Source organism: Artibeus jamaicensis, unplaced genomic scaffold (assembly GCF_021234435.1).
Source record: "Artibeus jamaicensis isolate MK-2021 breed Jamaican fruit bat unplaced genomic scaffold, CSHL_Jam_final contig_3113, whole genome shotgun sequence".
NCBI classification, from domain to species: domain Eukaryota; kingdom Metazoa; phylum Chordata; class Mammalia; order Chiroptera; family Phyllostomidae; genus Artibeus; species Artibeus jamaicensis.
Window position 1 is genome coordinate 280,779 of NW_026521719.1, and position 13,258 is coordinate 294,036.

General features: G+C 40.4%; 1 protein-coding gene across 1 annotated transcript in view; it reads left to right on the plus strand.

The window, feature by feature from the left end:
• The first annotated feature begins 3,348 nt into the window (after positions 1-3,348).
• HTR1F (5-hydroxytryptamine receptor 1F) overlaps positions 3,349-13,258 on the plus strand; it is a 91,681-nt gene continuing 81,771 nt past the window's right edge. The window contains exon 1 of the mRNA XM_037130643.2: positions 3,349-3,625. The gene's annotated coding sequence lies outside the window, so the exon portion shown is untranslated. The remainder of the gene's footprint in view (positions 3,626-13,258) is intronic.

The window sequence follows — 13,258 nt, forward strand, 5'->3', positions numbered from 1 at the left end:
CCACACAGGAGATGTACCATATTCAAAATATCCAAATCAATAAAGTTATTGGTGAAATGAAAAATATATGTTTTGTATTTTATGGAAAAAAACTAAATGGATTTTTTGGCCAACCATCAATACACACTATAGTATACAAAACACCATGCTGCAGTTCTTCCAGCTGTGGAACTAAAGAACAATGTGGCTACAGATATGAACATCCATTAAGAGTCTGAGTTTATCTTGTTCACTGAACAAACTACCCCTATTCACCTATAATAAAATTGTTCCATAGCGACACACCTGGAAGCTTTTAGTCAAGTGGTCTTTCAGCTACACTGTATTCCATATGTTTGGAAAATGATTGGTAAATTTAGCTAACTAAATCACATAAAAAGGCCAGGTTTCATAAGCATTATTTTAAATACCACTTTTTTGAAAAACATTGCAGAGTAAAATGAAAACTCATGATGCAAATTAAATCATTCAAGTAAGTAACCTCTCCCTAAGTTTGTGGGGAAAGCATTTTAAGGAACTCAATGTTTCTGTCAATGTTTTATATGCTAGTATTCTCTCAGAGTTGTTTAGGCATATTTTCTATTTAAAAGAAAGTAGCATCATTATATGATAGGGATTATTTTCCAATCCAGTCTTCCCCCCATGTGTTATGAACTTAATAAATTGTATTTATTGAACTTCTGCATACCTTTCTATTTGACTTTCCAAGGATTTGATCAATTACCTGATGAATTTAATGAATAGTCCATCTGCATTATTATCAAAAGTAACATGGTTTTCCCATAAACTTAGAGAAAGTTTGCCTATTTCATCATGAGTTTTCATTTTACACTGCAGTATTTTTTCCAAAATTGAAAAAAAAAAGTGGTGCTAAAAACAATGCTCCTTAAAGGTGACCTTTTGATGTCACTTCAATGAGTCAGTGGATCTTGCCTCTGAGGTTCATAAGGTCAGATTAATCTTCAGGATTTAGCATAATAATCAAGAAAAACATAAACCATTAAGGAAAGATTACATCATTTAGGGCTGCACTTTTGGGGTTAATGCTGTCTATAACATCCTTTCACAACCTCTCAGCTTTTTCCCTAATTTTACATTTTATAGTTAGGTTTTACAGTTATCTTAACAGAGTTGTCAGCTTAACTGAAAGAAACAAGGGAATTTCAACTGAGTTTTAAACTGAGATCAGTATTACCAAAATAGTACAATTTGTCCTGAATGCAAATCTCTTTTCTGTCAAAAGCTCAAGAAACAGATTTTTAGTATCATGCCTACACATATGATACACGTGTCCTCGCATATTTAAGAGTAAAAATAAGCAAGACCTTTAAGTAGTGACATTTTCTGGATCTTTCCTCTAAGCTTTCAAGAAGAATTTGTCTCTGATGACTTAATTCAACCTAAACAACGTAAAATCTGTGAACCTAATGACTGACTGAGGTTCTGGTCTCTTTTTCACTGAGATTCAGACTTAAGATAATTAAGCAGCATAGTTACTCATTCTCTACTTACACCAAATAACCCATGCCGCGTGTCTTCACAGCTGAGTTAGTTGTGTGTACTGAATAGCAAAAGGAATATCTCTAGGGTACAACTTCCTGTTGTCCCATCAAGGTGCATTTTTGTCACTGATATCGCAGCAAATTTGCTGCAGTAGCAATAGCACAAACATTTGAAACCTTAGATCCTCTTTGCATCATAGGTGAGGTCTTTCCCAAATCTTCTTTTAATGGAATTTATTTCCCGGATATACAATAGAATTGTTAACTGCAATTGCATAAGTCCAAATAAGGAATCTGGAAACACCCCCTGTGTAGAAGACGGATACATTCCTAACTGCTTGTTGAAGTGGTGTAACGTTGGGCACTCTCCGTGGCTATCATCTATAAGATTATTACAAACTACTCTGGGTATGAGTGTAAAGTCAAGGTGGTCTATCGTATTTTCTAGGGAAATTACTATGTTCTATTAGGAAAGTTATTAATCTTGACTTCTTCTCCGATTATTTTTACTATGCTTTTCTAAATAAGTAGCCATAATGACACAGTCAGATATTCATAAAAGACAAGGACTGAAACTGTGCAGATCATGGTTTTACACAGAGAACCAAGGTTTAAGAATTATGTAAGAGAATAAAAACATGAAATAAATGTTAATGATAATCCGGTCATTACCTAGAATAATTCAGTTAACATTTCTTGAGTACTAAGTGCCAAGCATTATGTTTAGTGTTTTATTTACATACCTCATGTAAATATATGTTACCAGAGAACAAGGAGGACCTCACCAACAGAAGAAAGATGGGCTGGAAAATACAGGTTTAGTCTCCAGGGGAGATCTATATAAGATTGCCTTTGAATGGCCCGAAATATTAGGAGGTGGGAGAGCAAAAAGCATCTTGAGTGACAGTTCTTTTCTGGGAAAAAAAAAGGGATCTAGAACACAGGCCCAGAGTGAAACAACCCTGGGAGGGTCAGTCTTTGGAATGTGGGGGTGGAGCTCTCAACAAAAATATCTGTCCCACCCTTCCCATCATTGGAGACCAGCACCAGTGCCAGAAAACTGCCGCATTCCAAAAACCACTCAAGTTTCTAGGGTCAGTCAAAACAGGTTTGGGAAGTGCCCCTTAGGCTAGCTGAAGGGACTCTTGTTACTGGGCAATAAAACAGTACTCTGGGAGGAAAAATAATACAAAGATTTAAGGCCCTGAGCAGGAAAAGTGGAAGTATTTTCTTAAGGTCAAATCCAGGTCAAAACACTAGAGATGTATTCTTGTATTCTGAGGCAGAGAGAGAGAGAGAGACACCACAGTAGATGCCTTAGAATAGAGTTTTGGATAAAACTTCTCCTCACTACCCTGGCTACCTCTCTTCTCTCACCCTCAACATCAGTTCTCTTCCCGCCCCCCACAAAGATGCTTTGTCAAGTGGTGAGTAAACACATCTCTGTGCTCACTCAGTGGCGAGTTCTCAACCCCACTTCCAAGGACTGCTGCCTCTAATTCCCTCTTCGATTCCCTTTTCCTGACCTCACCTCATTCCTTGCTACCCAACCGTATACAAACTGCCACTGGGCAGGAGGAGATGCTGGGGGAAAGGAGATTAAAGTCGTTTTATGTGTGTGTGGTTTGTTGTTTGTTTGTTTGTTTTAATGCTTTCAGAAAGGTTGTTAACGTCATTTCCAGATCCCGGGAACAGAGATAATCTCCAAGGTATCACTCAAATTAAGGAGACGGGACTTTTTTCCTCCCCCGTCCTTGTCCACGCATCAGTGGAAAGGAGGGCGGAGAGGCTGAGAGAAGAGGGAGGAGGGTGAAAGTGAGAGAAGCAAGATGAGAAAGGAGTGTAGAAGGAAGGAAGAGGTGATGGCAAGAAGAGAGGAGCGTTAGGGGTGGTGGTGAGCCCCAGGCGTCTGCCTTGCCCGTCCACCCTTCTGTGTTTGGGAAGCACCCGGGGGGCAGCGCCCTAGGGTCCGCAGCGCGCAACCTCTCCGCAGCCGCGAGACCGCAGGGGCGCCCCACTCTCCACCTGGTCTCCGCCGGCGCCCCGCCGCCCCTGCTCCTGCCTCATCACCGGATCTGAGGTCAAATTTTCCCGCTTCGAACCTCTGCAGAGTAGCGCTCGCGGTGAGTGTGCATCCCTGCGCCCAGTAAGGTGGCACGCAACTGGGAAGGAGAACGGGAGGAACCCTGGGCAGCGCCTGCCCCTGGGGCCAGGGAAGGACCTGCGGGGCTGCAGCCTAAGTGCTTTCCGACACTTTGGGGCGAATGAGCATTGCTGGAATAGCTTTTTCCCACTCTACTCAAAACCTCTGCTCCCTGGAGCGAAGTTTCGGGGAGCAGGCGTGGTCCTGGGTGGAGCAGGTGAACCAGGCTGGTGGGAGGACCAGGGCAGCAGTTCGATCCCGCAACACCCCACCTTTAGGACAAGCTCCAGTGCCCCTTGTTTGAGGACCCCCTGGGGTGGAGAGAGACGGGGCACAGGCCAAAATTCAGCACTGGAAAGACAGGAGAATCAACGAATCTGTTCCTCAAGGGTGACCTGGGAAGGATTCTTGGGGGAAATAATAAGATAAATGAGTAGCTGCACGGATTCATAGACTGGGAAAAGGTTGCAGTTTTAGAATTTGATTCCCTGCAGCGCAGAAGAGAGCTTCCACCGGGGATCGCAACCTGTCTGGGCTGCGGCAGGTCCTGCCCTGCAGAGGAAGGTGCCTTCCTCTTTGGAAGGGCGGTTGAGCAAAGAAGAAAGGGGAATCCAGGCGACAGTTCATATTCTGTATTTCTGTCCCCGAAGGGGCTGGGAGAGCCGCATTTGTGTCGCCAGTAAGTTAAGGGATGAAATGGAGGTGGTGAGCAAAAAATACATACGGAGCTTAGCATTTTGGGTAACCCAAATGATGGATTTGGGGTTTCGGTTATTTTCCTTTGCACTTAGAGGTGGCCCTTTATAAGCAGTGGATGAGAACATCGGATGCCAGGCGTTTCAGTAGAAACCTTAAGAGGACTTTATTTTTTGCAAGCAAAGTATCTCCCAGGCACCTTGCCGGTTGTTTCATGAACTGATTTAAGTGTATATCTACGATAACATATGCAGACAGCTCACCAGCCCCTCCCCTCAGTTTTTCTGGATTATCTATATAGTCAGCCAGAAAAAATGGGACATTCAAAGTGGGTTTCACGCTGATTCCATTTACGCATACATTTTTGAAATTTGATTTATTAATTAACAATCCAACAATCCCTCCCTTTGAGTTCCCTCACTTGTCCGTTTGTTGAGGGAAGCGGCATGGACTCCTAGCTGGCTGCTTTTGCTGAGGCAATGGGAGTGTCAACATAAAGAGCAGCAAAGCCAACCTGAGGAGGTGCCTGCCATCCATCCCCTAGGTTTGCTCTTGCTGTGCTTCCTTCCCCTTCCCTTTCTCCCTCTACAAACTCATAAGCAGGTTGAAGCATCATCACTTTGTGTTTCCTCCAAAGAAAGTGTAGCCCTCCTTCCCCTTCCCCCCATTCAGATCTGTGTGTCAAGGTCAGTTTTGGCAATTAAAACCATTTGTCTCCGATCAGAAGTGGTTTTCTACACTTTGGGTAGATTGTTCATTAAACTAAGATGTTTCTAGAACAAATGTTATACTCACCCAGCATTACCTTAGAAGTTCCCAAATGTGAAAAATAACTTAGATTACTTATTGTGTTCTAGAAATTTTAGTATTGTTTCACACCCCCTTTGATCAGTGTAAATCATTTATTTGCCAATCTTTATACACTGAGACTTATTGTGGAGCTGATGAGCCTAACTGATATCAAGGGGTTATTCTCTTTCAACAGTATATAAAGATCTTTGTGGGAAGGGTTTAAAAAGGAATATATTTTTTGTCGCTTTGCCTCATTAGGCAAATTATGTAGATGCCAGGACTGAGCAATAGCACATTTTAAAGGCAGCTTTTTCATTGTTTTTAATTTTAAAAATGTTATTGCTTAACTAGTTTTATAAAGTGCTTGGATATACTGTTCTTATAAAGACTACTACCATAAAGCTGCTAATATAAATAATATGACACACCTTTCTTAGGAATTTTTTAAATTTAAAATTGGATGCATATCTCTTTTCAAAGACTTGCAAAATTACAACTTATTTCTTAATTGGAAATGAGAGGAGTGATAGTTTGAATTTTCTTATTTAGTAAATATTGTCCCTTTTGAATTTAATTAGCTATTATTTAAATCATTTCAAAGATTTTTAAAGAGCACTTTCTAGTCTATTAATAATAAATGGCTAGTGTAAAGCAACATAAACATGCTAATTTTTAAAAGGCCTTGACAGGATTCTTTATTTTTTTAAATATTAATTTAAAAGGTGGGAAAGATGTTATATGAGGCAGAATAAACAAGGTGCTTCTTGAATGCTGTAACTGAAAGCACTGATAATCCTTAGGTGAAGCGTCCAGGGATCCCTCGGGAAGCATCTGTAGTGATCTGATACAGAACCACAGCATCTCTGCTCCACAGTGGGAAACCTTGCTTTTCCATCCCCTCGGCCTTAAATTACACAGGCAAGAAATACTAAGTTCTGCTCTAAAGTGAAAAACTCATGAAGAGCAGTAAAGAAACTTAGAATTAGCATCTGACATCTATAACAGAAATGATTATCTCCACTTGAAAAAAGTACATGGAGAAATATTTCAGAGCCTAAGAATGAATGTAAGTAGGCAGAGAGTATGTCAGTGAGTGGACTTGAGTATTAAAGGGGAGGGGACTGTTCTGATCTGATCATTTCTCTTGATGGTGTTTCCTTCGCTCAGAAGTAATGGGTGGGGCCTTTTGACCCATGGTAAAGAGTATCTGTTTTCTTCTGTGCACAATGGAAAGCCATTAAAGCATTTCTTGTGGGAAACTGTTTACCAGTATCCACCTGCTATTGTGTCAAGATGATCTGGTGAAAGACAGAGGGTAAGCAAGGAGGCTGTCAAGAATATACTAGAGTTTCCTTGTCTGTCTTTAACCAGAGTGATAGCAGTAGAGATGGTAAGAAATGGCCAAAATCCTGGACATACTTGAAGATAGAAAAGACAACACTTGATAACAGATTAGATGCGGTTGCTGACAGATCAAGTTTCACGCCTAGATTTATGACCAGAGCAACTGGAAGAATACCATTGTTACCAACTGATATGGGGAAACTAAGAAGAAGCAGTTAAGTTTTGAGTGCTAATTAGATATTCAGGGACAAGCATCAGAAGGGTAGTTGGGCCAGAACAGTGGAACTTCATGAGACAATTTTAGAAAGACTGTTTTTAAAGGATCAGACTGAGAAAAGAGCTCTAGAGCAGTCCAAAATATAGGCATTGAAAAGAGTAGGAGCCAGAAAAGGAAACTGAGAAGGAGCGATTGGTGAAATGGGAAATCATAAAGGTATGATGCTACGAGATCCAAAAGAAGAAAGTATTTTATAAAAGAGGAGGTGATGGTCAGCTATGGTCAATGCTTCAGAAGAGTTAGCTTGCATGAGGACAGAGTTAGCTTGGAATTTTATTTGATCTTGATAGGAACTATTTCAACTGATTTGGTAGGGACAAAAGATGGATAAGGATTGAACAAAGATTGGTGACTGGTGACATAATGATTCTCATCTTAAGAATTTATCTTACATGTATGTTTGCAATTAGGAAAAATAATATGTATTTAAAGTTACTCCCTGCTATTTTTATATATGTAAATGTTGAAAAGAAATACCTAGAAAACAAGCAAAATAAACTATGTGCATTCATTGAGTGGAATATTATTCAGCTGTTAAAATTAATAAAGCAGTTTTCTATGTACTAACATAAAAAATCTTCAAAGTATTTTAAGAGAAAAAGTTGCAATATAATGTGCATGGTATGTTATCAAATATTAAATAACAAAGAAAAACAAACCTATAGGAGGGGGACCCAAGAAAACCAGAATTATCTTCTAGAATACTGGCCCCCTTGTAGTACAGGCTTCCCCTGCTAGATGAGTATTCTAAGAACCCATCTGTTTTAGTATATCAGCTGGTGTCATTGTGAGAAGCTGTGTTTGGCTTTGCTAAATATTTCTTGGAAGCCTGTTTCAATGCCTTTGCCCATTTCATGATGGATGATTTACAAGGGCACCTGTGCGCACAGCACTGAGTGTTCAGCAGTCTTTGACCAAAAATGGCGTGACCCCGGGGCCCCACCCTCTCTATTCACCTGACCTCACCCTCAAGTGACTTTTTTTTGTTTCCCCAATGACAAAAGTCCTCAAAGGAAAATGTTTTACCAGTGTGGAAAAGGTAATAAAAAGGCATCAAAGCACTAAAACACATTAAAAATCAATGAGTTCAAAAACCGTTTTGAGCAGTGGAAGACATTTCAATAGGTGTATTGCACCAAATGGAGAGCACTGGGAAGGTGACTGAAGTTTAAACATGTAAGAATAAATACACAATTTTTTATAATTAAATTCCTGTTTTGGGGATCCTCCCTCGTACATGAAACTGATACAGGGTGCAGCCAAGGGAGTCCCCCAGAAAAGATTTGGAATGGTGTCCAGAATTCAAAGTGTATAGGAATATTGGAGAGACATATAAGATGTCCTCACCCCTTCCCCCACAGGTGTGAGTTGGGGAAGGGACACATAAAGCAGGAACATGAAGGGCTGTTTTGTACAGCCACAGTTTTGCAGCTAACCTCTGGAATGGTCATTTAACATATCTATAACCTTTAACTGGTTTCATAGATATGTTAAATAGCTGTGGCCAGGCTTGGGGCTTGGAGCTAGGGGGATGAAGTCACTTCCCCCAAGATGTAACTGTGGGCAGGTCCCCTAAGTTACAGTGCATGCGTGGGAGCTTGGAGAAGATTGGCTCCAGGACATGGGGCAATACCTGCCCAGACTAACGATGGCAGCCCAGTAAACTGGTAATAATACAGAAATACTGGCAGGTGTAACTGATCATGGGAGGAGTCGGAAATAGGGGTACAGAAGAAGATGGGTGCGAGGATTTAAAAGCCAGACAAAGCAGCCATTAAGGGAGAGCCACGCGGTTTAGGGCAGAGTGAGGACCCCTGCAGTCATGTAGGTGAGAGCCACGCGGTTTCAGTAAAGTAAGAGTCCCCTCTTGGCCAGGTGAAGAGAGAGCCATGTGGTTTCAGCAGAGCGAGGACCCCCTCTTTACCAGGTGAAGAAGAAAGCCACATGCTTTTGGTGGAGTGCGGACCCCTGCAGCTTTGGTAGAAGAGGCCCATGCAGCCTTGGGGTGCCCCCTTTGACTGCGGGGCCTGGAAAGCAGGAGAGACTTTGACTGGAACTGGGTACAAAGAACTCTTTCCAGTGGACCGTGAGAGGGTTCCACGTGACTTTTGGATTAACTAGAGAGAGATCCTGCCTGCTCCGTGACACAGCTGACAGTGCCAACGGCCTGAAAAACAGACATGTGTTCCTTTCCTGATTTACGGTACCTGGAGTTGGGACAGTGGGAGAAGGGAGCGCTGTGTGGTTGTAGGTGTATACCCTAAAGGACTCTGATATTTTAGTGGAGGCGTTAGGCCTGAATAGCATTAAATAAACATTTCGTTTCCTTTTCACAAATCTCTGGCATTGAGAGATGTCTTTCCAATTGGCGGCGGACAGAAGAGCCCAGTAGGTATTAGTATTCCGTCTTTGGGGGGGGCCTCTTGTTCTGTAGCAGTTTTTGGCATGCCTAGGTGGGCCAAGTATTTCCTCCCCTTGGACCTCTTGTTCGCTAACAAAACTACATAGAAAAGAATGAATAATTGCCTACCGGACAGAAACTGAGTGACAAGGCACAATAATGGGGAAAAAGATTAACTGTTGTGTGTGCTTTAACAACTTTGAACTATGTGCACATAGATTAGGTATTCAAAACACCAAATAAAATTTTATACATAAATCTGAGAAAAAATATAATTTAAAATAATGAGAGGAGAAAGAATGGGAGGTGAGGCTGCAAACACTCTGACCCACCTCCCTGCCACCGTAAAAAAAACCAAAAAAAACACTTCTGAGAAGTTTTCGAGAAGAGGATTGTCTAACTGGAGCAGGCCATGGAAGTTTATTTCAAAATGGGAGCTACTCATGTCAGCAGTTACACCAATAAGAATGAATGAGAGAAAAGGAAAAATTAATGATGACAAATGAAGAGGACAATTATCGGAACGCAATTCTTTAATAAGTTGTAGGGGACGGCCTTCCAGGTGCTAGTGAGGCAGGGAACTGTAATGACTAGAGACAGTGCCTTTACCTACAAACCCCCGGACCTGGATCAGTCCTCTGGTCAGCCCACTTCATTCCTGAAGCTAAGCGCTGTGTAGGCCATCCATATAAACTGTTCCAAATGGTGCTATTGTAAAGTCTTAGTTCTAATGTTAGACTTCTCATCAAATCTCATCTGACCATTTGTTTTCCATAGCATTGGGAGCACAGCTTGCCACCCTTCTGAAAAGAAACTCTGTCTCCTCCCCTGACACCCTTCACTCTCAGGAGGATTCTTCTTTGCTAGAAATTCAGAAGCCTCCAGGCTTTACCGGATCAGCCGATTTACCTGATCAGCTGCTCTGCTTCCCTTTGATGTTGCCTGTAGTGAACCGACCTCCCTCTCTTCTCAGGATCCCATAACTGCTCCTCTCCAGTCTAATCCTGGCTCAGAACATATTCTATCACCTGCAACTTTAGCTTCTTTATTTAATGACTGCATCAATTAACTTTATTATTAAAATTATATCACATCCATCCTTAAAACAAGCAAACAGGAAAACCTCTCGTGGCACTATAGGAGGAGCCTGAACTCCCTCTATAGCTAGTCTCCTGTTCATTTCTCCCTTACTCAGCCAGCTTCTCAGTAAAACTAATTTTCCTTTATTGTCACAATCTCCTCCTTTCCCCTGCCTCCTCTCATCTCCCACTGTAGTTGGGCTTTCACTGGCACAACCCCATGAAACTCTTGGCGACTGTCACCATATTATTAAATCAGTGACTATTGATCATTGAAATCTTAGCTCATTGACCCATGACAGGAGCACTTGACAAACTTAATTCATGCCTTCTCTTTCCTTAGACTCAAAGATGACTTTCTTATTCTTGAAGAAAGTCAGCTACAGACTCTTTTAGTCAACTTGCTATATCTTTGAATTTTACTTCTCCATTCATGTGGTGAACCTCCCCACCCCAGTCCATCCTTAGCTCTCTTCTCCATTTACTACATTTTTTAAAAATCTCTTTTGATCAAAGCTCCTTTTGAGAATATAAAACTAAAACCAAACAGACAACCATGGTATCTCTCCCCAGGGAAAAAATGCACATAGATACAAATAACTGCAGGTATTTTCTGTCAATTAACAGTAATTGAAGCCCACCTATGGGAATTAAGAAAACTTTCTAGACCTTCTTATAAAATAGTGTAATCAGCTACTATGGTTTCACTCACCTCCAAATGAGGTGATAGATCTTAGTTATTCCAAATGTGAGTAGGAATCTCAGTTTTACCATTGCTCATGAATGGTCCTTTTTGTTGTATCCAAGTTCCCTCCCATACCACCTTATTGATTTTCTACATACATTCACATCACATTATCTTTTTTACATTGCTTCTTTTTAAGTTGAATTGCATTTTAGAACATAAATAAATAGAAATAAAATCTTTCTCACTGTTGTTAATGCAAAATCAATATTACTGCCACGAATAAGAGGCATTACTACAAAAAGAGAACATATAAAAAACAGTGATATTATTAAATTTTAAATCAGAATTTATTGCCAGCTGAAAGCCTTGAACCTGAGGCTGACTTTCACTTGGCTTATAAAAAAAGATAACGAAAGTTAAAAACAAATTTTCACCGAACAGAAGCTCTCTCATAGGGTTAATCCATGTAGAAAGAAAGGGAATAAGTTTCTCATATGTGGTACAGGGTTCTTCAGTGGAATGACCTAGTAGAAGTCAAGTCACATTGGGTGGCACCCATGGAACTTGGACTTGTGGAAGAGGTGGAAAACTCCAACCTCTTCTGCTTTTCTAGTTCAAACCTCATTGAGCTATAGATCCTAGACATCACCAAATGGACAGATAAATGAACTCTAGACCCAGTCAACAGATTCATAGTAAAACTTACCTTTCTCCTCTAAATGCTTAAGCATCTTATATTCCATAATACATGAGAGAGACTCCCAAATTTCTTTAAGTTTTTTTCTCCATCCACAGCCAAATTTAGTCAGTCTACTCCCTGATGAGCCTTTTGTATCTTCTTTTCTGACTACCTCTTAACTGACTTTAACTCAATATGCCCAGCCTGGACTTTTGAAAATACCTTCAATCTCATCATCTCATCTCCCTGGACTTAGCCTTGCCCACATGAATCATTTGTCCCATACTCTCTCCAGATTAATTTTAGAGATTAATTCTGTCCCATGCTTAAATTCCTTTGGAGGTCCCCCTTTCCTTCTGGGAACAAGCCAAGCCATGTACGTGACCCAGCCCTACTGTATTTCCTCCTTCATATGGATTTCATATGACTTCCTGCCACTCAACCTTGCTATGCTTCACCTATAGGGAACTATTCATGCTTATCTGACACATGAGATTTTCTTCCCTGTTCTTCACTTAGCTCTGAATGTCCCTCCTTCCACCTGGCAGATTCTTAGTCATTTGACAAAATTCAGATTTATTTGTTTTCTTTTCCTTAACCTATGTTATTAGGTTAATCTGTCCTTAACTATTTGTGATAGTTTGAAAGATACCTAAAATATTATTTTGTTTTCTGATGACCATAGCCAGCAATATTCCTGACTCCTGCATTCATAGCTAATTTCAGAAGAAACCAGTTTGGCTCCTCCTTACAAGCAGGGATGGCTTAGTTAAGTGGTACAAGTAATGATAGGTAGTTACTTGCATATTTTCATACCTTCTTATTACATAATATTTGAAATAATGAGTTCTGGATTTGGAATGTGGCCATTTCAACATTTTATCTGCATGTTACTCAATGCAGGCACTGTAACATAACACTAATAACTCAAAGTATCTTTTAGCTGTTCTTTGGAATTATGGCAGCTGTGCTTAACATGGCAAGGACTCTTCGGTCTTAATTGCAGTTGAAATAAAAGTACTGTTCTTATCTTTTATAACTAAAGTCTAGAGTGTGTGTGATTCGGAGGCTTTCTGTTTTCAGGAAAGGATTTCAAATGCTCACAGAACCATTTTCTCTCCAATTCATTTGTGGATCTTTCTTCCCCCTCCTTCCTGATTAGGTCAAGTTGGCCACCTAAAGTGCAAGGAGAAATCAGAAGAGAGAAACTAATATTCTTCCCTTCCTAGTCACAATCCTGGAAAGGGTTTTCAAATGAATGGCTTTTGATCCTGACAAACTTCAATTTTGTCCTGAAGTTAACCAAGATTTAGCACAAATCTATACAAGTTTCTTTTCTGGGCTTATCCTCACAGTATCACTAAAAGCAGTTGCGACCTTTCATTAAACATTATTGCTGCCTCAGGACCTAAGTGGAGAAAATCTGTCAAGATTGTTGCCCTTTTTAAAAAGTATGTTGAGTGCATCACACTATTGTAAAATTGTAAGTAGATAATAATACTGCAGTGACAAAAGGTGATTACATTAAGATTAGTCTTATATGTTGGCACATTATTTTCTCAGAAAAACATATAATTTGATATCATACAAATATGTAGAAATCATAGTGAAACAGGAGATAAGAAAGTGCTTTCTGAATGAATAAATTTATATTATA